The sequence below is a fragment of the Botryllus schlosseri genome, unplaced genomic scaffold (assembly GCF_051294905.1).
Source record: "Botryllus schlosseri isolate E-star unplaced genomic scaffold, Bs_hap1 Bs47a, whole genome shotgun sequence".
In the NCBI taxonomy this organism is placed as follows: domain Eukaryota; kingdom Metazoa; phylum Chordata; class Ascidiacea; order Stolidobranchia; family Styelidae; genus Botryllus; species Botryllus schlosseri.
Genome location: NW_027648656.1, coordinates 41,792 through 67,434, shown reverse-complemented (window position 1 = coordinate 67,434; position 25,643 = coordinate 41,792). Strand labels below are relative to the sequence as shown.

At 41.0% G+C, this 25,643-nt stretch overlaps 1 long non-coding RNA gene across 1 annotated transcript; it reads right to left on the bottom strand.

Moving 5' to 3' along the window:
• Positions 1-11,878: 11,878 nt before the first annotated feature.
• Positions 11,879-20,390, bottom strand: LOC145460067 (uncharacterized). Its single transcript, XR_013921684.1, has 2 exons — positions 20,269-20,390; positions 11,879-12,554 (listed from the first exon to the last, which is right to left on the bottom strand). It is a non-coding gene; the product is annotated as an uncharacterized LOC145460067 (long non-coding RNA).
• Positions 20,391-25,643: the final 5,253 nt, after the last annotated feature.

Here is a 25,643-nt window from a genome sequence, read left to right as displayed (position 1 = left end):
GTAACTTTTGATTTGCTACAGTCTGGTAGCGGAGTTGTAACTGTAGGCCCTCGGGAACATAGAGAAATCATGGTGTAATTGAACTTTTCATAAATTTTCATACCCCCCAAAATGGCTAAATCTGCCAATATCTCCTAAACTACAATAGCCAGGAATACGCCGATAGGCTCATTCGACGTAAATTTTGATTTGCTACAGTCTGGTAGCGGAGTTGTAACTGTAGGCCCTCGGGAACATAGAGAAATCATGGTGTAATTGAACTTTTCATAAATTTTCATACCCCCCAAAATGGCTAAATCTGCCAATATCTCCTAAACTACAATAGCCAGGAATACGCCGATAGGCTCATTCGACGTAACTTTTGATTTGCTACAGTCTGGTAGCGGAGTTGTAACTGTAGGCCCTCGGGAACATAGAGAAATCATGGTGTAATTGAACTTTTTATAAATTTTCATACCCCCCAAAATGGCTAAATCTGCCAATATCTCCTAAACTACAATAGCCAGCAATACGCCGATAGGCTCATTCGACGTAACTTTTGATTTGCTACAGTCTGGTAGCGGAGTTGTAACTGTAGGCCCTCGGGAACATAGAGAAATCTTGGTGTAATTGAACTTTTCATAAATTTTCATACCCCCCAAAATGGCTAAATCTGCCAATATCTCCTAAACTACAATAGCCAGGAATACGCCGATAGGCTCATTCGACGTAACTTTTGATTTGCTACAGTCTGGTAGCGGAGTTGTAACTGTAGGCCCTCGGGAACATAGAGAAATCATGGTGTAATTGAACTTTTCATAAATTTTCATACCCCCCCAAAATGGCTAAATCTGCCAATATCTCCTAAACTACAATAGCCAGGAATACGCCGATAGGCTCATTCGACGTAACTTTTGATTTGCTACAGTCTGGTAGCGGAGTTGTAACTGTAGGCCCTCGGGAACACAGAGAAATCATGGTGTAATTGAACTTTTCATAAATTTTCATATTCCCCAAAATGGCTAAATCTGCCAATATCTCCTAAACTACAATAGCCAGGAATACGCCGATAGGCTCATTCGACGTAACTTTTGATTTGCTACAGTCTGGTAGCGGAGTTGTAACTGTAGGCCCTCGGGAACATAGAGAAATCATGGTGTAATTGAACTTTTCATAAATTTTCATACCCCCCAAAATGGCTAAATCTGCCAATATCTCCTAAACTACAATAGCAAGGAATACGCCGATAGGCTCATTCGACGTAACTTTTGATTTGCTACAGTCTGGTAGCGGAGTTTTAACTGTAGGCCCTCGGGAACATAGAGAAATCATGGTGTAATTGAACTTTTCATAAATTTTCATACCCCCCAAAATGGCTAAATCTGCCAATATCTCCTAAACTACAATAGCCAGGAATACGCCGATAGGCTCATTCGACGTAACTTTTGATTTGCTACAGTCTGGTAGCGGAGTTGTAACTGTAGGCCCTCGGGAACATCTAGAAATCATGGTGTAATTGAACTTTTCATAAATTTTCATACCCCCCAAAATGGCTAAATCTGCCAATATCTCCTAAACTACAATAGCCAGGAATACGCCGATAGGCTCATTCGACGTAACTTTTGATTTGCTACAGTCTGGTAGCGGAGTTGTAACTGTAGGCCCTCGGGAACATAGAGAAATCTTGGTGTAATTGAACTTTTCATAAATTTTCATACCCCCCAAAATGGCTAAATCTGCCAATATCTCCTAAACTACAATAGCCAGGAATACGCCGATTGGCTCATTCGACGTAACTTTTGATTTGCTACAGTCTGGTAGCGGAGTTGTAACTGTAGGCCCTCGGGAACATAGAGAAATCATGGTGTAATTGAACTTTTCATAAATTTTCATACCCCCCAAAATGGCTAAATCTGCCAATATCTCCTAAACTACAATAGCCAGGAATACGCCGATAGGCTCATTCGACGTAACTTTTGATTTGCTACAGTCTGGTAGCGGAGTTGTAACTGTAGGCCCTCGGGAACACAGAGAAATCATGGTGTAATTGAACTTTTCATAAATTTTCATATTCCCCAAAATGGCTAAATCTGCCAATATCTCCTAAACTACAATAGCCAGGAATACGCCGATAGGCTCATTCGACGTAACTTTTGATTTGCTACAGTCTGGTAGCGGAGTTGTAACTGTAGGCCCTCGGGAACATAGAGAAATCATGGTGTAATTGAACTTTTCATAAATTTTCATACCCCCCAAAATGGCTAAATCTGCCAATATCTCCTAAACTACAATAGCCAGGAATACGCCGATAGGCTCATTCGACGTAACTTTTGATTTGCTACAGTCTGGTAGCGGAGTTGTAACTGTAGGCCCTCGGGAACATAGAGAAATCATGGTGTAATTGAACTTTTCATAAATTTTCATACCCCCCAAAATGGCTAAATCTGCCAATATCTCCTAAACTACAATAGCCAGGAATACGCCGATAGGCTCATTCGACGTAACTTTTGATTTGCTACAGTCTGGTAGCGGAGTTGTAACTGTAGGCCCTCGGGAACATAGAGAAATCATGGTGTAATTGAACTTTTCATAAATTTTCATACCCCCCAAAATGGCTAAATCTGCCAATATCTCCTAAACTACAATAGCCAGGAATACGCCGATAGGCTCATTCGACGTAACTTTTGATTTGCTACAGTCTGGTAGCGGAGTTGTAACTGTAGGCCCTCGGGAACATAGAGAAATCATGGTGTAATTGAACTTTTCATAAATTTTCATACCCCCCAAAATGGCTAAATCTGCCAATATCTCCTAAACTACAATAGCCAGGAATACGCCGATAGGCTCATTCGACGTAACTTTTGATTTGCTACAGTCTGGTAGCGGAGTTGTAACTGTAGGCCCTCGGGAACATAGAGAAATCATGGTGTAATTGAACTTTTCATAAATTTTCATACCCCCCAAAATGGCTAAATCTGCCAATATCTCCTAAACTACAATAGCCAGGAATACGCCGATAGGCTCATTCGACGTAACTTTTGATTTGCTACAGTCTGGTAGCGGAGTTGTAACTGTAGGCCCTCGGGAACATAGAGAAATCATGGTGTAATTGAACTTTTCATAAATTTTCATACCCCCCAAAATGGCTAAATCTGTCAATATCTCCTAAACTACAATAGTCAGGAATACGCCGATAGGCTCATTCGACGTAACTTTTGATTTGCTACAGTCTGGTAGCGGAGTTGTAACTGTAGGCCCTCGGGAACATAGAGAAATCATGGTGTAATTGAACTTTTCATAAATTTCCATACCCCCCAAAATGGCTAAATCTGCCAATATCTCCTAAACTACAATAGCCAGGAATACGCCGATAGGCTCATTCGACGTAACTTTTGATTTGCTACAGTCTGGTAGCGGAGTTGTAACTGTAGGCCCTCGGGAACATAGAGAAATCATGGTGTAATTGAACTTTTCATAAATTTTCATACCCCCCAAAATGGCTAAATCTGCCAATATCTTCTAAACTACAATAGCCAGGAATACGCCGATAGGCTCATTCGACGTAACTTTTGATTTGCTACAGTCTGGTAGCGGAGTTGTAACTGTAGGCCCTCGGGAACATAGAGAAATCATGGTGTAATTGAACTTTTCATAAATTTTCATACCCCCCAAAATGGCTAAATCTGCCAATATCTCCTAAACTACAATAGCCAGGAATACGCCGATAGGCTCATTCGACGTAAATTTTGATTTGCTACAGTCTGGTAGCGGAGTTGTAACTGGAGGTCCTCGGGAACATAAAGAAATCATGGTGTAATTGAACTTTTCATAAATTTTCATACCCCCCAAAATGGCTAAATCTGCCAATATCTCCTAAACTACAATAGCCAGGAATACGCCGATAGGCTCATTCGACGTAACTTTTGATTTGCTACAGTCTGGTAGCGGAGTTGTAACTGTAGGCCCTCGGGAACATAGAGAAATCATGGTGTAATTGAACTTTTCATAAATTTTCATACCCCCCAAAATGGCTAAATCTGCCAATATCTCCTAAACTACAATAGCCAGGAATACGCCGATAGGCTCATTCGACGTAACTTTTGATTTGCTACAGTCTGGTAGCGGAGTTGTAACTGTAGGCCCTCGGGAACATAGAGAAATCATGGTGTAATTGAACTTTTCATAAATTTTCATACCCCCCAAAATGGCTAAATCTGCCAATATCTCCTAAACTACAATAGCCAGGAATACGCCGATAGGCTCATTCGACGTAAATTTTAATTTGCTACAGTCTGGTAGCGGAGTTGTAACTGTAGGCCCTCGGGAACATAGAGAAATCATGGTGTAATTGAACTTTTCATAAATTTTCATACCCCCCAAAATGGCTAAATCTGCCAATATCTCCTAAACTACAATAGCCAGGAATACGCCGATAGGCTCATTCGACGTAACTTTTGATTTGCTACAGTCTGGTAGCGGAGTTGTAACTGTAGGCCCTCGGGAACATAGAGAAATCATGGTGTAATTGAACTTTTTATAAATTTTCATACCCCCCAAAATGGCTAAATCTGCCAATATCTCCTAAACTACAAAAGCCAGGAATACGCCGATAGGCTCATTCGACGTAACTTTTGATTTGCTACAGTCTGGTAGCGGAGTTGTAACTGTAGGCCCTCGGGAACATAGAGAAATCTTGGTGTAATTGAACTTTTCATAAATTTTCATACCCCCCAAAATGGCTAAATCTGCCAATATCTCCTAAACTACAATAGCCAGGAATACGCCGATAGGCTCATTCGAGGTAACTTTTGATTTGCTACAGTCTGGTAGCGGAGTTGTAACTGTAGGCCCTCGGGAACATAGAGAAATCATGGTGTAATTGAACTTTTCATAAATTTTCATACCCCCCAAAATGGCTAAATCTGCCAATATCTCCTAAACTACAATAGCCAGGAATACGCCGATAGGCTCATTCGACGTAACTTTTGATTTGCTACAGTCTGGTAGCGGAGTTGTAACTTTAGGCCCTCGGGAACATAGAGAAATCATGGTGTAATTGAACTTTTCATAAATTTTCATACCCCCCAAAATGGCTAAATCTGCCAATATCTCCTAAACTACAATAGCCAGGAATACTCCGATAGGCTCATTCGACGTAACTTTTGATTTGCTACAGTCTGGTAGCGGAGTTGTAACTGTAGGCCCTCGGGAACATAGAGAAATCATGGTGTAATTGAACTTTTCATAAATTTTCATACCCCCCAAAATGGCTAAATCTGCCAATATCTCCTAAACTACAATAGCCAGGAATACGCCGATAGGCTCATTCGACGTAACTTTTGATTTGCTACAGTCTGGTAGCGGAGTTGTAACTGTAGGCCCTCGGGAACACAGAGAAATCATGGTGTAATTGAACTTTTCATAAATTTTCATACCCCCCAAAATGGCTAAATCTGCCAATATCTCCTAAACTACAATAGCCAGGAATACGCCGATAGGCTCATTCGACGTAAATTTTGATTTGCTACAGTCTGGTAGCGGAGTTGTAACTGGAGGTCCTCGGGAACATAAAGAAATCATGGTGTAATTGAACTTTTCATAAATTTTCATACCCCCCAAAATGGCTAAATCTGCCAATATCTCCTAAACTACAATAGCCAGGAATACGCCGATAGGCTCATTCGACGTAACTTTTGATTTGCTACAGTCTGGTAGCGGAGTTGTAACTGTAGGCCCTCGGGAACATAGAGAAATCATGGTGTAATTGAACTTTTCATAAATTTTCATACCCCCCAAAATGGCTAAATCTGCCAATATCTCCTAAACTACAATAGCCAGGAATACGCCGATAGGCTCATTCGACGTAACTTTTGATTTGCTACAGTCTGGTAGCGGAGTTGTAACTGTAGGCCCTCGGGAACATAGAGAAATCATGGTGTAATTGAACTTTTCATAAATTTTCATACCCCCCAAAATGGCTAAATCTGCCAATAACTCCTAAACTACAATAGCCAGGAATACGCCGATAGGCTCATTCGACGTAAATTTTGATTTGCTACAGTCTGGTAGCGGAGTTGTAACTGTAGGCCCTCGGGAACATAGAGAAATCATGGTGTAATTGAACTTTTCATAAATTTCCATACCCCCCAAAATGGCTAAATCTGCCAATATCTCCTAAACTACAATGAGCCTATCGGCGTATTCCTGGCTATTGTAGTTTAGGAGATATTGGCAGATTTAGCCATTTTGGGGGGTATGGAAATTTATGAAAAGTTCAATTACACCATGATTTCTCTATGTTCCCGAGGGCCTACAGTTACAACCCCGCTACCAGACTGTAGCAAATCAAAAGTTACGTCGAATGAGCCTATCGGCGTATTCCTGGCTATTGTAGTTTAGGAGATATTGGCAGATTTAGCCATTTTGGGGGGTATGAAAATTTATGAAAAGTTCAATTACACCATGATTTCTCTATGTTCCCGAGGGCCTACAGTTACAACTCCGCTACCAGACTGTAGCAAATCAAAAGTTACGTCGAATGAGCCTATCGGCGTATTCCTGGCTATTGTAGTTTAGGAGATATTGGCAGATTTAGCCATTTTGGGGGGTATGAAAATTTATGAAAAGTTCAATTACACCATGATTTCTCTATGTTCCCGAGGGCCTACAGTTACAACTCCGCTACCAGACTGTAGCAAATCAAAAGTTACGTCGAATGAGCCTATCGGCGTATTCCTGGCTATTGTAGTTTAGGAGATATTGGCAGATTTAGCCATTTTGGGGGGTATGAAAATTTATGAAAAGTTCAATTACACCATGATTTCTTTATGTTCCCGAGGACCTCCAGTTACAACTCCGCTACCAGACTGTAGCAAATCAAAATTTACGTCGAATGAGCCTATCGGCGTATTCCTGGCTATTGTAGTTTAGGAGATATTGGCAGATTTAGCCATTTTGGGGGGTATGAAAATTTATGAAAAGTTCAATTACACCATGATTTCTCTGTGTTTCCGAGGGCCTACAGTTACAACTCCGCTACCAGACTGTAGCAAATCAAAAGTTACGTCGAATGAGCCTATCGGCGTATTCCTGGCTATTGTAGTTTAGGAGATATTGGCAGATTTAGCCATTTTGGGGGGTATGAAAATTTATGAAAAGTTCAATTACACCATGATTTCTCTATGTTCCCGAGGGCCTACAGTTACAACTCCGCTACCAGACTGTAGCAAATCAAAAGTTACGTCGAATGAGCCTATCGGAGTATTCCTGGCTATTGTAGTTTAGGAGATATTGGCAGATTTAGCCATTTTGGGGGGTATGAAAATTTATGAAAAGTTCAATTACACCATGATTTCTCTATGTTCCCGAGGGCCTACAGTTACAACTCCGCTACCAGACTGTAGCAAATCAAAAGTTACGTCGAATGAGCCTATCGGCGTATTCCTGGCTATTGTAGTTTAGGAGATATTGGCAGATTTAGCCATTTTGGGGGGTATGAAAATTTATGAAAAGCTCAATTACACCATGATTTCTCTATGTTCCCGAGGGCCTACAGTTACAACTCCGCTACCAGACTGTAGCAAATCAAAAGTTACGTCGAATGAGCCTATCGGCGTATTCCTGGCTATTGTAGTTTAGGAGATATTGGCAGATTTAGCCATTTTGGGGGGTATGAAAATTTATGAAAAGTTCAATTACACCAAGATTTCTCTATGTTCCCGAGGGCCTACAGTTACAACTCCGCTACCAGACTGTAGCAAATCAAAAGTTACGTCGAATGAGCCTATCGGCGTATTCCTGGCTATTGTAGTTTAGGAGATATTGGCAGATTTAGCCATTTTGGGGGGTATGAAAATTTATAAAAAGTTCAATTACACCATGATTTCTCTATGTTCCCGAGGGCCTACAGTTACAACTCCGCTACCAGACTGTAGCAAATCAAAAGTTACGTCGAATGAGCCTATCGGCGTATTCCTGGCTATTGTAGTTTAGGAGATATTGGCAGATTTAGCCATTTTGGGGGGTATGAAAATTTATGAAAAGTTCAATTACACCATGATTTCTCTATGTTCCCGAGGGCCTACAGTTACAACTCCGCTACCAGACTGTAGCAAATCAAAATTTACGTCGAATGAGCCTATCGGCGTATTCCTGGCTATTGTAGTTTAGGAGATATTGGCAGATTTAGCCATTTTGGGGGGTATGAAAATTTATGAAAAGTTCAATTACACCATGATTTCTCTATGTTCCCGAGGGCCTACAGTTACAACTCCGCTACCAGACTGTAGCAAATCAAAAGTTACGTCGAATGAGCCTATCGGCGTATTCCTGGCTATTGTAGTTTAGGAGATATTGGCAGATTTAGCCATTTTGGGGGGTATGAAAATTTATGAAAAGTTCAATTACACCATGATTTCTCTATGTTCCCGAGGGCCTACAGTTACAACTCCGCTACCAGACTGTAGCAAATCAAAAGTTACGTCGAATGAGCCTATCGGCGTATTCCTGGCTATTGTAGTTTAGGAGATATTGGCAGATTTAGCCATTTTGGGGGGTATGAAAATTTATGAAAAGTTCAATTACACCATGATTTCTTTATGTTCCCGAGGACCTCCAGTTACAACTCCGCTACCAGACTGTAGCAAATCAAAATTTACGTCGAATGAGCCTATCGGCGTATTCCTGGCTATTGTAGTTTAGGAGATATTGGCAGATTTAGCCATTTTGGGGGGTATGAAAATTTATGAAAAGTTCAATTACACCATGATTTCTCTGTGTTTCCGAGGGCCTACAGTTACAACTCCGCTACCAGACTGTAGCAAATCAAAAGTTACGTCGAATGAGCCTATCGGCGTATTCCTGGCTATTGTAGTTTAGGAGATATTGGCAGATTTAGCCATTTTGGGGGGTATGAAAATTTATGAAAAGTTCAATTACACCATGATTTCTCTATGTTCCCGAGGGCCTACAGTTACAACTCCGCTACCAGACTGTAGCAAATCAAAAGTTACGTCGAATGAGCCTATCGGAGTATTCCTGGCTATTGTAGTTTAGGAGATATTGGCAGATTTAGCCATTTTGGGGGGTATGAAAATTTATGAAAAGTTCAATTACACCATGATTTCTCTATGTTCCCGAGGGCCTACAGTTACAACTCCGCTACCAGACTGTAGCAAATCAAAAGTTACGTCGAATGAGCCTATCGGCGTATTCCTGGCTATTGTAGTTTAGGAGATATTGGCAGATTTAGCCATTTTGGGGGGTATGAAAATTTATGAAAAGCTCAATTACACCATGATTTCTCTATGTTCCCGAGGGCCTACAGTTACAACTCCGCTACCAGACTGTAGCAAATCAAAAGTTACGTCGAATGAGCCTATCGGCGTATTCCTGGCTATTGTAGTTTAGGAGATATTGGCAGATTTAGCCATTTTGGGGGGTATGAAAATTTATGAAAAGTTCAATTACACCAAGATTTCTCTATGTTCCCGAGGGCCTACAGTTACAACTCCGCTACCAGACTGTAGCAAATCAAAAGTTACGTCGAATGAGCCTATCGGCGTATTCCTGGCTATTGTAGTTTAGGAGATATTGGCAGATTTAGCCATTTTGGGGGGTATGAAAATTTATAAAAAGTTCAATTACACCATGATTTCTCTATGTTCCCGAGGGCCTACAGTTACAACTCCGCTACCAGACTGTAGCAAATCAAAAGTTACGTCGAATGAGCCTATCGGCGTATTCCTGGCTATTGTAGTTTAGGAGATATTGGCAGATTTAGCCATTTTGGGGGGTATGAAAATTTATGAAAAGTTCAATTACACCATGATTTCTCTATGTTCCCGAGGGCCTACAGTTACAACTCCGCTACCAGACTGTAGCAAATCAAAATTTACGTCGAATGAGCCTATCGGCGTATTCCTGGCTATTGTAGTTTAGGAGATATTGGCAGATTTAGCCATTTTGGGGGGTATGAAAATTTATGAAAAGTTCAATTACACCATGATTTCTCTATGTTCCCGAGGGCCTACAGTTACAACTCCGCTACCAGACTGTAGCAAATCAAAAGTTACGTCGAATGAGCCTATCGGCGTATTCCTGGCTATTGTAGTTTAGGAGATATTGGCAGATTTAGCCATTTTGGGGGGTATGAAAATTTATGAAAAGTTCAATTACACCATGATTTCTCTATGTTCCCGAGGGCCTACAGTTACAACTCCGCTACCAGACTGTAGCAAATCAAAAGTTACGTCGAATGAGCCTATCGGCGTATTCCTGGCTATTGTAGTTTAGGAGATATTGGCAGATTTAGCCATTTTGGGGGGTATGAAAATTTATGAAAGTTCAATTACACCATGATTTCTTTATGTTCCCGAGGACCTCCAGTTACAACTCCGCTACCAGACTGTAGCAAATCAAAATTTACGTCGAATGAGCCTATCGGCGTATTCCTGGCTATTGTAGTTTAGGAGATATTGGCAGATTTAGCCATTTTGGGGGGTATGAAAATTTATGAAAAGTTCAATTACACCATGATTTCTCTATGTTCCCGAGGGCCTACAGTTACAACTCCGCTACCAGACTGTAGCAAATCGAAAGTTACGTCGAATGAGCCTATCGGCGTATTCCTGGCTATTGTAGTTTAGGAGATATTGGCAGATTTAGCCATTTTGGGGGGTATGGAAATTTATGAAAAGTTCAATTACACCATGATTTCTCTATGTTCCCGAGGGCCTACAGTTACAACTCCGCTACCAGACTGTAGCAAATCAAAAGTTACGTCGAATGAGCCTATCGGCGTATTCCTGGCTATTGTAGTTTAGGAGATATTGGCAGATTTAGCCATTTTGGGGGGTATGAAAATTTATGAAAAGTTCAATTACACCATGATTTCTCTATGTTCCCGAGGGCCTACAGTTACAACTCCGCTACCAGACTGTAGCAAATCAAAAGTTACGTCGAATGAGCCTATCGGCGTATTCCTGGCTATTGTAGTTTAGGAGATATTGGCAGATTTAGCCATTTTGGGGGGTATGAAAATTTATGAAAAGTTCAATTACACCATGATTTCTCTATGTTCCCGAGGGCCTACAGTTACAACTTCGCTACCAGACTGTAGCAAATCAAAAGTTACGTCGAATGAGCCTATCGGCGTATTCCTGGCTATTGTAGTTTAGGAGATATTGGCAGATTTAGCCATTTTGGGGGGTATGAAAATTTATGAAAAGTTCAATTACACCATGATTTCTCTATGTTCCCGAGGGCCTACAGTTACAACTCCGCTACCAGACTGTAGCAAATCAAAAGTTACGTCGAATGAGCCTATCGGCGTATTCCTGGCTATTGTAGTTTAGGAGATATTGGCAGATTTAGCCATTTTGGGGGGTATGAAAATTTATGAAAAGTTCAATTACACCATGATTTCTCTATGTTCCCGAGGGCCTACAGTTACAACTCCGCTACCAGACTGTAGCAAATCAAAAGTTACGTCGAATGAGCCTATCGGCGTATTCCTGGCTATTGTAGTTTAGGAGATATTGGCAGATTTAGCCATTTTGGGGGGTATGAAAATTTATGAAAAGTTCAATTACACCATGATTTCTCTATGTTCCCGAGGGCCTACAGTTACAACTCCGCTACCAGACTGTAGCAAATCAAAAGTTACGTCGAATGAGCCTATCGGCGTATTCCTGGCTATTGTAGTTTAGGAGATATTGGCAGATTTAGCCATTTTGGGGGGTATGAAAATTTATGAAAAGTTCAATTACACCATGATTTCTCTATGTTCCCGAGAGCCTACAGTTACAACTCCGCTACCAGACTGTAGCAAATCAAAAGTTACGTCGAATGAGCCTATCGGCGTATTCCTGGCTATTGTAGTTTAGGAGATATTGGCAGATTTAGCCATTTTGGGGGGTATGAAAATTTATGAAAAGTTCAATTACACCATGATTTCTCTATGTTCCCGAGGGCCTACAGTTACAACTCCGCTACCAGACTGTAGCAAATCAAAAGTTACGTCGAATGAGCCTATCGGCGTATTCCTGGCTATTGTAGTTTAGGAGATATTGGCAGATTTAGCCATTTTGGGGAATATGAAAATTTATGAAAAGTTCAATTACACCATGATTTCTCTGTGTTCCCGAGGGCCTACAGTTACAACTCCGCTACCAGACTGTAGCAAATCAAAAGTTACGTCGAATGAGCCTATCGGCGTATTCCTGGCTATTGTAGTTTAGGAGATATTGGCAGATTTAGCCATTTTGGGGGGTATGAAAATTTATGAAAAGTTCAATTACACCATGATTTCTCTATGTTCCCGAGGGCCTACAGTTACAACTCCGCTACCAGACTGTAGCAAATCAAAAGTTACGTCGAATGAGCCTATCGGCGTATTCCTGGCTATTGTAGTTTAGGAGATATTGGCAGATTTAGCCATTTTGGGGGGTATGAAAATTTATGAAAAGTTCAATTACACCAAGATTTCTCTATGTTCCCGAGGGCCTACAGTTACAACTCCGCTACCAGACTGTAGCAAATCAAAAGTTACGTCGAATGAGCCTATCGGCGTATTCCTGGCTATTGTAGTTTAGGAGATATTGGCAGATTTAGCCATTTTGGGGGGTATGAAAATTTATAAAAAGTTCAATTACACCATGATTTCTCTATGTTCCCGAGGGCCTACAGTTACAACTCCGCTACCAGACTGTAGCAAATCAAAAGTTACGTCGAATGAGCCTATCGGCGTATTCCTGGCTATTGTAGTTTAGGAGATATTGGCAGATTTAGCCATTTTGGGGGGTATGAAAATTTATGAAAAGTTCAATTACACCATGATTTCTCTATGTTCCCGAGGGCCTACAGTTACAACTCCGCTACCAGACTGTAGCAAATCAAAATTTACGTCGAATGAGCCTATCGGCGTATTCCTGGCTATTGTAGTTTAGGAGATATTGGCAGATTTAGCCATTTTGGGGGGGTATGGAAATTTATGAAAAGTTCAATTACACCATGATTTCTCTATGTTCCCGAGGGCCTACAGTTACAACTCCGCTACCAGACTGTAGCAAATCAAAAGTTACGTCGAATGAGCCTATCGGCGTATTCCTGGCTATTGTAGTTTAGGAGATATTGGCAGATTTAGCCATTTTGGGGGGTATGAAAATTTATGAAAAGTTCAATTACACCATGATTTCTCTATGTTCCCGAGGGCCTACAGTTACAACTTTGCTACCAGACTGTAGCAAATCAAAAGTTACGTCGAATGAGCCTATCGGCGTATTCCTGGCTATTGTAGTTTAGGAGATATTGGCAGATTTAGCCATTTTGGGGGGTATGAAAATTTATGAAAAGTTCAATTACACCATGATTTCTTTATGTTCCCGAGGACCTCCAGTTACAACTCCGCTACCAGACTGTAGCAAATCAAAATTTACGTCGAATGAGCCTATCGGCGTATTCCTGGCTATTGTAGTTTAGGAGATATTGGCAGATTTAGCCATTTTGGGGGGTATGAAAATTTATGAAAAGTTCAATTACACCATGATTTCTCTATGTTCCCGAGGGCCTACAGTTACAACTCCGCTACCAGACTGTAGCAAATCAAAAGTTACGTCGAATGAGCCTATCGGCGTATTCCTGGCTATTGTAGTTTAGGAGATATTGGCAGATTTAGCCATTTTGGGGGGTATGAAAATTTATGAAAAGTTCAATTACACCATGATTTCTCTATGTTCCCGAGGGCCTACAGTTACAACTCCGCTACCAGACTGTAGCAAATCAAAAGTTACGTCGAATGAGCCTATCGGCGTATTCCTGGCTATTGTAGTTTAGGAGATATTGGCAGATTTAGCCATTTTGGGGGGTATGAAAATTTATGAAAAGTTCAATTACACCATGATTTCTCTATGTTCCCGAGGGCCTACAGTTACAACTCCGCTACCAGACTGTAGCAAATCAAAAGTTACGTCGAATGAGCCTATCGGCGTATTCCTGGCTATTGTAGTTTAGGAGATATTGGCAGATTTAGCCATTTTGGGGGGTATGGAAATTTATGAAAAGTTCAATTACACCATGATTTCTCTATGTTCCCGAGGGCCTACAGTTACAACTCCGCTACCAGACTGTAGCAAATCAAAAGTTACGTCGAATGAGCCTATCGGCGTATTCCTGGCTATTGTAGTTTAGGAGATATTGGCAGATTTAGCCATTTTGGGGGGCATGAAAATTTATGAAAAGTTCAATTACACCATGATTTCTCTATGTTCCCGAGGGCCTACAGTTACAACTCCGCTACCAGACTGTAGCAAATCAAAAGTTACGTCGAATGAGCCTATCGGCGTATTCCTGGCTATTGTAGTTTAGGAGATATTGGCAGATTTAGCCATTTTGGGGGGTATGAAAATTTATGAAAAGTTCAATTACACCATGATTTCTCTATGTTCCCGAGGGCCTACAGTTACAACTTCGCTACCAGACTGTAGCAAATCAAAAGTTACGTCGAATGAGCCTATCGGCGTATTCCTGGCTATTGTAGTTTAGGAGATATTGGCAGATTTAGCCATTTTGGGGGGTATGAAAATTTATGAAAAGTTCAATTACACCATGATTTCTCTATGTTCCCGAGGGCCTACAGTTACAACTCCGCTACCAGACTGTAGCAAATCAAAAGTTACGTCGAATAAGCCTATCGGCGTATTCCTGGCTATTGTAGTTTAGGAGATATTGGCAGATTTAGCCATTTTGGGGGGTATGAAAATTTATGAAAAGTTCAATTACACCATGATTTCTCTATGTTCCCGAGGGCCTACAGTTACAACTCCGCTACCAGACTGTAGCAAATCAAAAGTTACGTCGAATGAGCCTATCGGCGTATTCCTGGCTATTGTAGTTTAGGAGATATTGGCAGATTTAGCCATTTTGGGGGGTATGAAAATTTATGAAAAGTTCAATTACACCATGATTTCTCTATGTTCCCGAGGGCCTACAGTTACAACTCCGCTACCAGACTGTAGCAAATCAAAAGTTACGTCGAATGAGCCTATCGGCGTATTCCTGGCTATTGTAGTTTAGGAGATATTGGCAGATTTAGCCATTTTGGGGGGTATGAAAATTTATGAAAAGTTCAATTACACCATGATTTCTCTATGTTCCCGAGGGCCTACAGTTACAACTCCGCTACCAGACTGTAGCAAATCAAAAGTTACGTCGAATGAGCCTATCGGCGTATTCCTGGCTATTGTAGTTTAGGAGATATTGGCAGATTTAGCCATTTTGGGGGGTATGAAAATTTATGAAAAGTTCAATTACACCATGATTTCTCTATGTTCCCGAGGGCCTACAGTTACAACTCCGCTACCAGACTGTAGCAAATCAAAAGTTACGTCGAATGAGCCTATCGGCGTATTCCTGGCTATTGTAGTTTAGGAGATATTGGCAGATTTAGCCATTTTGGGGGGTATGAAAATTTATGAAAAGTTCAATTACACCATGATTTCTCTGTGTTCCCGAGGGCCTACAGTTACAACTCCGCTACCAGACTGTAGCAAATCAAAAGTTACGTCGAATGAGCCTATCGGCGTATTCCTGGCTATTGTAGTTTAGGAGATGTAGGCCCTCGGGAACATAGAGAAATCATGGTGTAATTGAACTTTTCATAAATTTTCATACCCCCCAAAATGGCTAAATCTGCCAATATCTCCTAAACTACAATAGCCAGGAATACGCCGATAGGCTCATTCGACGTAACTTTTGATTTGCTACAGTCTGGTAGCGGAGTTGTAACTGTAGGCCCTCGGGAACATAGAGAAATCATGGTGTAATTGAACTTTTCATAAATTTTCATACCCCCCAAAATGGCTAAATCTGCCAATATCTCCTAAACTACAATAGCCAGGAATACGCCGATAGGCTCATTCGACGTAACTTTTGATTTGCTACAGTCTGGTAGCGGAGTTGTAACTGTAGGCCCTCGGGAACATAGAGAAATCATGGTGTAATTGAACTTTTCATAAATTTTCATACCCCCCAAAATGGCTAAATCTGCCAATATCTCCTAAACTACAATAGCCAGGAATACGCCGATAGGCTCATTCGACGTAACTTCTGATTTGCTACAGTCTGGTAGCGGAGTTGTAACTGTAGGCCCTCGGAAACATAGAGAAATCATGGTGTAATAGAACTTTTCATAAATTTTCATACCCCCCAAAATGGCTAAATCTGCCAATATCTCCTAAACTACAATAGCCAGGAATACGCCGATAGGCTCATTCGACGTAACTTTTGATTTGCTACAGTCTGGTAGCGGAGTTGTAACTGTAGGCCCTCGGGAACATAGAGAAATCATGGTGTAATTGAACTTTTCATAAATTTTCATACCCCCCAAAATGGCTAAATCTGCCAATATCTCCTAAACTACAATAGCCAGGAATACGCCGATAGGCTCATTCGACGTAACTTTTGATTTGCTACAGTCTGGTAGCGGAGTTGTAACTGTAGGCCCTCGGGAACATAGAGAAATCATGGTGTAATTGAACTTTTCATAAATTTTCATACCCCCCAAAATGGCTAAATCTGCCAATATCTCCTAAACTACAATAGCCAGGAATACGCCGATAGGCTCATTCGACGTAACTTTTGATTTGCTACAGTCTGGTAGCGGAGTTGTAACTGTAGGCCCTCGGGAACATAGAGAAATCATGGTGTAATTGAACTTTTCATAAATTTTCATACCCCCCAAAATGGCTAAATCTGCCAATATCTCCTAAACTACGATAGCCAGGAATACGCCGATAGGCTCATTCGACGTAACTTTTGATTTGCTACAGTCTGGTAGCGGAGTTGTAACTGTAGGCCCTCGGGAACATAGAGAAATCATGGTGTAATTGAACTTTTCATAAATTTTCATACCCCCCAAAATGGCTAAATCTGCCAATATCTCCTAAACTACAATAGCCAGGAATACGCCGATAGGCTCATTCGACGTAACTTTTGATTTGCTACAGTCTGGTAGCGGAGTTGTAACTGTAGGCCCTCGGGAACATAGAGAAATCATGGTGTAATTGAACTTTTCATAAATTTTCATACCCCCCAAAATGGCTAAATCTGCCAATATCTCCTAAACTACAATAGCCAGGAATACGCCGATAGGCTCATTCGACGTAACTTTTGATTTGCTACAGTCTGGTAGCGAAGTTGTAACTGTAGGCCCTCGGGAACATAGAGAAATCATGGTGTAATTGAACTTTTCATAAATTTTCATACCCCCCAAAATGGCTAAATCTGCCAATATCTCCTAAACTACAATAGCCAGGAATACGCCGATAGGCTCATTCGACGTAACTTTTGATTTGCTACAGTCTGGTAGCGGAGTTGTAACTGTAGGCCCTCGGGAACATAGAGAAATCATGGTGTAATTGAACTTTTCATAAATTTTCATACCCCCCAAAATGGCTAAATCTGCCAATATCTCCTAAACTACAATAGCCAGGAATACGCCGATAGGCTCATTCGACGTAACTTTTGATTTGCTACAGTCTGGTAGCGGAGTTGTAACTGTAGGCCCTCGGGAACATAGAGAAATCATGGTGTAATTGAACTTTTCATAAATTTCCATACCCCCCAAAATGGCTAAATCTGCCAATATCTCCTAAACTACAATAGCCAGGAATACGCCGATAGGCTCATTCGACGTAACTTTTGATTTGCTACAGTCTGGTAGCGGAGTTGTAACTGTAGGCCCTCGGGAACATAGAGAAATCATGGTGTAATTGAACTTTTCATAAATTTTCATACCCCCCAAAATGGCTAAATCTGCCAATATCTCCTAAACTACAATAGCCAGGAATACGCCGATAGGCTCATTCGACGTAACTTTTGATTTGCTACAGTCTGGTAGCGGAGTTGTAACTGTAGGCCCTCGGGAACATAGAGAAATCATGGTGTAATTGAACTTTTCATAAATTTTCATACCCCCCAAAATGGCTAAATCTGCCAATATCTCCTAAACTACAATAGCCAGGAATACGCCGATAGGCTCATTCGACGTAACTTTTGATTTGCTACAGTCTGGTAGCGAAGTTGTAACTGTAGGCCCTCGGGAACATAGAGAAATCATGGTGTAATTGAACTTTTCATAAATTTTCATACCCCCCAAAATGGCTAAATCTGCCAATATCTCCTAAACTACAATAGCCAGGAATACGCCGATAGGCTCATTCGACGTAAATTTTGATTTGCTACAGTCTGGTAGCGGAGTTGTAACTGGAGGTCCTCGGGAACATAAAGAAATCATGGTGTAATTGAACTTTTCATAAATTTTCATACCCCCCAAAATGGCTAAATCTGCCAATATCTCCTAAACTACAATAGCCAGGAATACGCCGATAGGCTCATTCGACGTAACTTTTGATTTGCTACAGTCTGGTAGCGGAGTTGTAACTGTAGGCCCTCGGGAACATAGAGAAATCATGGTGTAATTGAACTTTTCATAAATTTTCATACCCCCCAAAATGGCTAAATCTGCCAATATCTCCTAAACTACAATAGCCAGGAATACGCCGATAGGCTCATTCGACGTAAATTTTGATTTGCTACAGTCTGGTAGCAGAGTTGTAACTGTAGGCCCTCGGGAACATAGAGAAATCATGGTGTAATTGAACTTTTCATAAATTTTCATACCCCCCAAAATGGCTAAATCTGCCAATATCTCCTAAACTACAATAGCCAGGAATACGCCGATAGGCTCATTCGACGTAACTTTTGATTTGCTACAGTCTGGTAGCGGAGTTGTAACTGTAGGCCCTCGGGAACATAGAGAAATCATGGTGTAATTGAACTTTTCATAAATTTTCATACCCCCCAAAATGGCTAAATCTGCCAATATCTCCTAAACTACAATAGCCAGGAATACGCCGATAGGCTCATTCGACGTAAATTTTGATTTGCTACAGTCTGGTAGCGGAGTTGTAACTGTAGGCCCTCGGGAACATAGAGAAATCATGGTGTAATTGAACTTTTCATAAATTTTCATACCCCCCAAAATGGCTAAATCTGCCAATATCTCCTAAACTACAATAGCCAGGAATACGCCGATAGGCTCATTCGACGTAACTTTTGATTTGCTACAGTCTGGTAGCGGAGTTGTAACTGTAGGCCCTCGGGAACATAGAGAAATCATGGTGTAATTGAACTTTTTATAAATTTTCATACCCCCCAAAATGGCTAAATCTGCCAATATCTCCTAAACTACAATAGCCAGGAATACGCCGATAGGCTCATTCGACGTAACTTTTGATTTGCTACAGTCTGGTAGCGGAGTTGTAACTGTAGGCCCTCGGGAACATAGAGAAATCTTGGTGTAATTGAACTTTTCATAAATTTTCATACCCCCCAAAATGGCTAAATCTGCCAATATCTCCTAAACTACAATAGCCAGGAATACGCCGATAGGCTCATTCGACGTAACTTTTGATTTGCTACAGTCTGGTAGCAGAGTTGTAACTGGAGGCCCTCGGGAACATAGAGAAATCATGGTGTAATTGAACTTTTCATAAATTTTCATACCCCCCAAAATGGCTAAATCTGCCAATATCTCCTAAACTACAATAGCCAGGAATACGCCGATAGGCTCATTCGACGTAACTTTTGATTTGCTACAGTCTGGTAGCGGAGTTGTAACTGTAGGCCCTCGGGAACACAGAGAAATCATGGTGTAATTGAACTTTTCATAAATTTTCATATTCCCCAAAATGGCTAAATCTGCCAATATCTCCTAAACTACAATAGCCAGGAATACGCCGATAGGCTCATTCGACGTAACTTTTGATTTGCTACAGTCTGGTAGCGGAGTTGTAACTGTAGGCCCTCGGGAACATAGAGAAATCATGGTGTAATTGAACTTTTCATAAATTTTCATACCCCCCAAAATGGCTAAATCTGCCAATATCTCCTAAACTACAATAGCCAGGAATACGCCGATAGGCTCATTCGACGTAACTTTTGATTTGCTACAGTCTGGTAGCGGAGTTGTAACTGTAGGCCCTCGGGAACATAGAGAAATCATGGTGTAATTGAACTTTTCATAAATTTTCATACCCCCCAAAATGGCTAAATCTGCCAATATCTCCTAAACTACAATAGCCAGGAATACGCCGATAGGCTCATTCGACGTAACTTTTGATTTGCTACAGTCTGGTAGCGGAGTTGTAACTGTAGGCCCTCGGGAACATAGAGAAATCATGGTGTAATTGAACTTTTCATAAATTTTCATACCCCCCAAAATGGCTAAACCTGCCAATATCTCCTAAACTACAATAGCCAGGAATACGCCGATAGGCTCATTCGACGTAACTTTTGATTTGCTACAGTCTGGTAGCGGAGTTGTAACTGTAGGCCCTCGGGAACATAGAGAAATCATGGTGTAATTGAACTTTTCATAAATTTTCATACCCCCCAAAATGGCTAAATCTGCCAATATCTCCTAAACTACAATAGCCAGGAATACGCCGATAGGCTCATTCGACGTAACTTTTGATTTGCTACAGTCTGGTAGCGGAGTTGTAACTGTAGGCCCTCGGGAACATAGAGAAATCATGGTGTAATTGAACTTTTCATAAATTTTCATACCCCCCAAAATGGCTAAATCTGCCAATATCTCCTAAACTACAATAGCCAGGAATACGCCGATAGGCTCATTCGACGTAACTTTTGATTTGCTACAGTCTGGTAGCGGAGTTGTAACTGTAGGCCCTCGGGAACATAGAGAAATCATGGTGTAATTGAACTTTTCATAAATTTTCATACCCCCCAAAATGGCTAAATCTGCCAATATCTCCTAAACTACAATAGCCAGGAATACGCCGATAGGCTCATTCGACGTAACTTTTGATTTGCTACAGTCTGGTAGCGAAGTTGTAACTGTAGGCCCTCGGGAACATAGAGAAATCATGGTGTAATTGAACTTTTCATAAATTTTCATACCCCCCAAAATGGCTAAATCTGCCAATATCTCCTAAACTACAATAGCCAGGAATACGCCGATAGGCTCATTCGACGTAACTTTTGATTTGCTACAGTCTGGTAGCGGAGTTGTAACTGTAGGCCCTCGGGAACATAGAGAAATCATGGTGTAATTGAACTTTTCATAAATTTTCATACCCCCCAAAATGGCTAAATCTGCCAATATCTCCTAAACTACAATAGCCAGGAATACGCCGATAGGCTCATTCGACGTAACTTTTGATTTGCTACAGTCTGGTAGCGGAGTTGTAACTGTAGGCCCTCGGGAACATAGAGAAATCATGGTGTAATTGAACTTTTCATAAATTTCCATACCCCCCAAAATGGCTAAATCTGCCAATATCTCCTAAACTACAATAGCCAGGAATACGCCGATAGGCTCATTCGACGTAACTTTTGATTTGCTACAGTCTGGTAGCGGAGTTGTAACTGTAGGCCCTCGGGAACATAGAGAAATCATGGTGTAATTGAACTTTTCATAAATTTTCATACCCCCCAAAATGGCTAAATCTGCCAATATCTCCTAAACTACAATAGCCAGGAATACGCCGATAGGCTCATTCGACGTAACTTTTGATTTGCTACAGTCTGGTAGCGGAGTTGTAACTGTAGGCCCTCGGGAACATAGAGAAATCATGGTGTAATTGAACTTTTCATAAATTTTCATACCATCCAAAATGGCTAAATCTGCCAATATCTCCTAAACTACAATAGCCAGGAATACGCCGATAGGCTCATTCGACGTAACTTTTGATTTGCTACAGTCTGGTAGCGGAGTTGTAACTGTAGGCCCTCGGGAACATAGAGAAATCATGGTGTAATTGAACTTTTCATAAATTTTCATACCCCCCAAAATGGCTAAATCTGCCAATATCTCCTAAACTACAATAGCCAGGAATACGCCGATAGGCTCATTCGACGTAAATTTTGATTTGCTACAGTCTGGTAGCGGAGTTGTAACTGGAGGTCCTCGGGAACATAAAGAAATCATGGTGTAATTGAACTTTTCATAAATTTTCATACCCCCCAAAATGGCTAAATCTGCCAATATCTCCTAAACTACAATAGCCAGGAATACGCCGATAGGCTCATTCGACGTAACTTTTGATTTGCTACAGTCTGGTAGCGGAGTTGTAACTGTAGGCCCTCGGGAACATAGAGAAATTATGGTGTAATTGAACTTTTCATAAATTTTCATACCCCCCAAAATGGCTAAATCTGCCAATATCTCCTAAACTACAATAGCCAGGAATACGCCGATAGGCTCATTCGACGTAACTTTTGATTTGCTACAGTCTGGTAGCGGAGTTGTAACTGTAGGCCCTCGGGAACATAGAGAAATCATGGTGTAATTGAACTTTTCATAAATTTTCATACCCCCCAAAATGGCTAAATCTGCCAATATCTCCTAAACTACAATAGCCAGGAATACGCCGATAGGCTCATTCGACGTAACTTTTGATTTGCTACAGTCTGGTAACGGAGTTGTAACTGTAGGCCCTCGGGAACATAGAGAAATCATGGTGTAATTGAACTTTTCATAAATTTTCATACCCCCCAAAATGGCTAAATCTGCCAATATCTCCTAAACTACAATAGCCAGGAATACGCCGATAGGCTCATTCGACGTAACTTTTGATTTGCTACAGTCTGGTAGCGGAGTTGTAACTGTAGGCCCTCGGGAACATAGAGAAATCATGGTGTAATTGAACTTTTTATAAGTTTTCATACCCCCCAAAATGGCTAAATCTGCCAATATCTCCTAAACTACAATAGCCAGGAATACGCCGATAGGCTCATTCGACGTAACTTTTGATTTGCTACAGTCTGGTAGCGGAGTTGTAACTGTAGGCCCTCGTGAACATAGAGAAATCTTGGTGTAATTGAACTTTTCATAAATTTTCATACCCCCCAAAATGGCTAAATCTGCCAATATCTCCTAAACTACAATAGCCAGGAATACGCCGATAGGCTCATTCGACGTAACTTTTGATTTGCTACAGTCTGGTAGCGGAGTTGTAACTGTAGGCCCTCGGGAACATAGAGAAATCATGGTGTAATTGAACTTTTCATAAATTTTCATACCCCCCAAAATGGCTAAATCTGCCAATATCTCCTAAACTACAATAGCCAGGAATACGCCGATAGGCTCATTCGACGTAACTTTTGATTTGCTACAGTCTGGTAGCGGAGTTGTAACTGTAGGCCCTCGGGAACATAGAGAAATCATGGTGTAATTGAACTTTTCATAAATTTTCATACCCCCCAAAATGGCTAAATCTGCCAATATCTCCTAAACTACAATAGCCAGGAATACTCCGATAGGCTCATTCGACGTAACTTTTGATTTGCTACAGTCTGGTAGCGGAGTAGTAACTGTAGGCCCTCGGGAACATAGAGAAATCATGGTGTAATTGAACTTTTCATAAATTTTCATACCCCCCAAAATGGCTAAATCTGCCAATATCTCCTAAACTACAATAGCCAGGAATACGCCGATAGGCTCATTCGACGTAACTTTTGATTTGCTACAGTCTGGTAGCGGAGTTGTAACTGTAGGCCCTCGGGAACACAGAGAAATCATGGTGTAATTGAACTTTTCATAAATTATCATACCCCCCAAAATGGCTAAATCTGCCAATATCTCCTAAACTACAATAGCCAGGAATACGCCGATAGGCTCATTCGACGTAAATTTTGATTTGCTACAGTCTGGTAGCGGAGTTGTAACTGGAGGTCCTCGGGAACATAAAGAAATCATGGTGTAATTGAACTTTTCATAAATTTTCATACCCCCCAAAATGGCTAAATCTGCCAATATCTCCTAAACTACAATAGCCAGGAATACGCCGATAGGCTCATTCGACGTAACTTTTGATTTGCTACAGTCTGGTAGCGGAGTTGTAACTGTAGGCCCTCGGGAACATAGAGAAATCATGGTGTAATTGAACTTTTCATAAATTTTCATACCCCCCAAAATGGCTAAATCTGCCAATATCTCCTAAACTACAATAGCCAGGAATACGCCGATAGGCTCATTCGACGTAACTTTTGATTTGCTACAGTCTGGTAGCGGAGTTGTAACTGTAGGCCCTCGGGAACATAGAGAAATCATGGTGTAATTGAACTTTTCATAAATTTTCATACCCCCCAAAATGGCTAAATCTGCCAATATCTCCTAAACTACAATAGCCAGGAATACGCCGATAGGCTCATTCGACGTAAATTTTGATTTGCTACAGTCTGGTAGCGGAGTTGTAACTGTAGGCCCTCGGGAACATAGAGAAATCATGGTGTAATTGAATATTTCATAAATTTCCATACCCCCAAAATGGCTAAATCTGCCAATATCTCCTAAACTACAATAGCCAGGAATACGCCGATAGGCTCATTCGACGTAACTTTTAATTTGCTACAGTCTGGTAGCGGAGTTGTAACTGTAGGCCCTCGGGAACATAGAGAAATCATGGTGTAATTGAACTTTTTATAAATTTTCATACCCCCCAAAATGGCTAAATCTGCCAATATCTCCTAAACTACAATAGCCAGGAATACGCCGATAGGCTCATTCGACGTAACTTTTGATTTGCTACAGTCTGGTAGCGGAGTTGTAACTGTAGGCCCTCGGGAACATAGAGAAATCATGTTGTAATTGAACTTTTCATAAATTTTCATACCCCCCAAAATGGCTAAATCTGCCAATATCTCCTAAACTACAATAGCCAGGAATACGCCGATAGGCTCATTCGACGTAACTTTTGATTTGCTACAGTCTGGTAGCGGAGTTGTAACTGTAGGCCCTCGGGAACATAGAGAAATCTTGGTGTAATTGAACTTTTCATAAATTTTCATACCCCCCAAAATGGCTAAATCTGCCAATATCTCCTAAACTACAATAGCCAGGAATACGCCGATAGGCTCATTCGACGTAACTTTTGATTTGCTACAGTCTGGTAGCGGAGTTGTAACTGTAGGCCCTCGGGAACATAGAGAAATCATGGTGTAATTGAACTTTTCATAAATTTTCATACCCCCCAAAATGGCTAAATCTGCCAATATCTCCTAAACTACAATAGCCAGGAATACGCCGATAGGCTCATTCGACGTAACTTTTGATTTGCTACAGTCTGGTAGCGAAGTTGTAACTGTAGGCCCTCGGGAACATAGAGAAATCATGGTGTAATTGAACTTTTCATAAATTTTCATACCCCCCAAAATGGCTAAATCTGCCAATATCTCCTAAACTACAATAGCCAGGAATACGCCGATAGGCTCATTCGACGTAACTTTTGATTTGCTACAGTCTGGTAGCGGAGTTGTAACTGTAGGCCCTCGGGAACATAGAGAAATCATGGTGTAATTGAACTTTTCATAAATTTTCATACCCCCCAAAATGGCTAAATCTGCCAATATCTCCTAAACTACAATAGCCAGGAATACGCCGATAGGCTCATTCGACGTAAATTTTGATTTGCTACAGTCTGGTAGCGGAGTTGTAACTGTAGGCCCTCGGGAACATAGAGAAATCATGGTGTAATTGAATATTTCATAAATTTCCATACCCCCAAAATGGCTAAATCTGCCAATATCTCCTAAACTACAATAGCCAGGAATACGCCGATAGGCTCATTCGACGTAACTTTTAA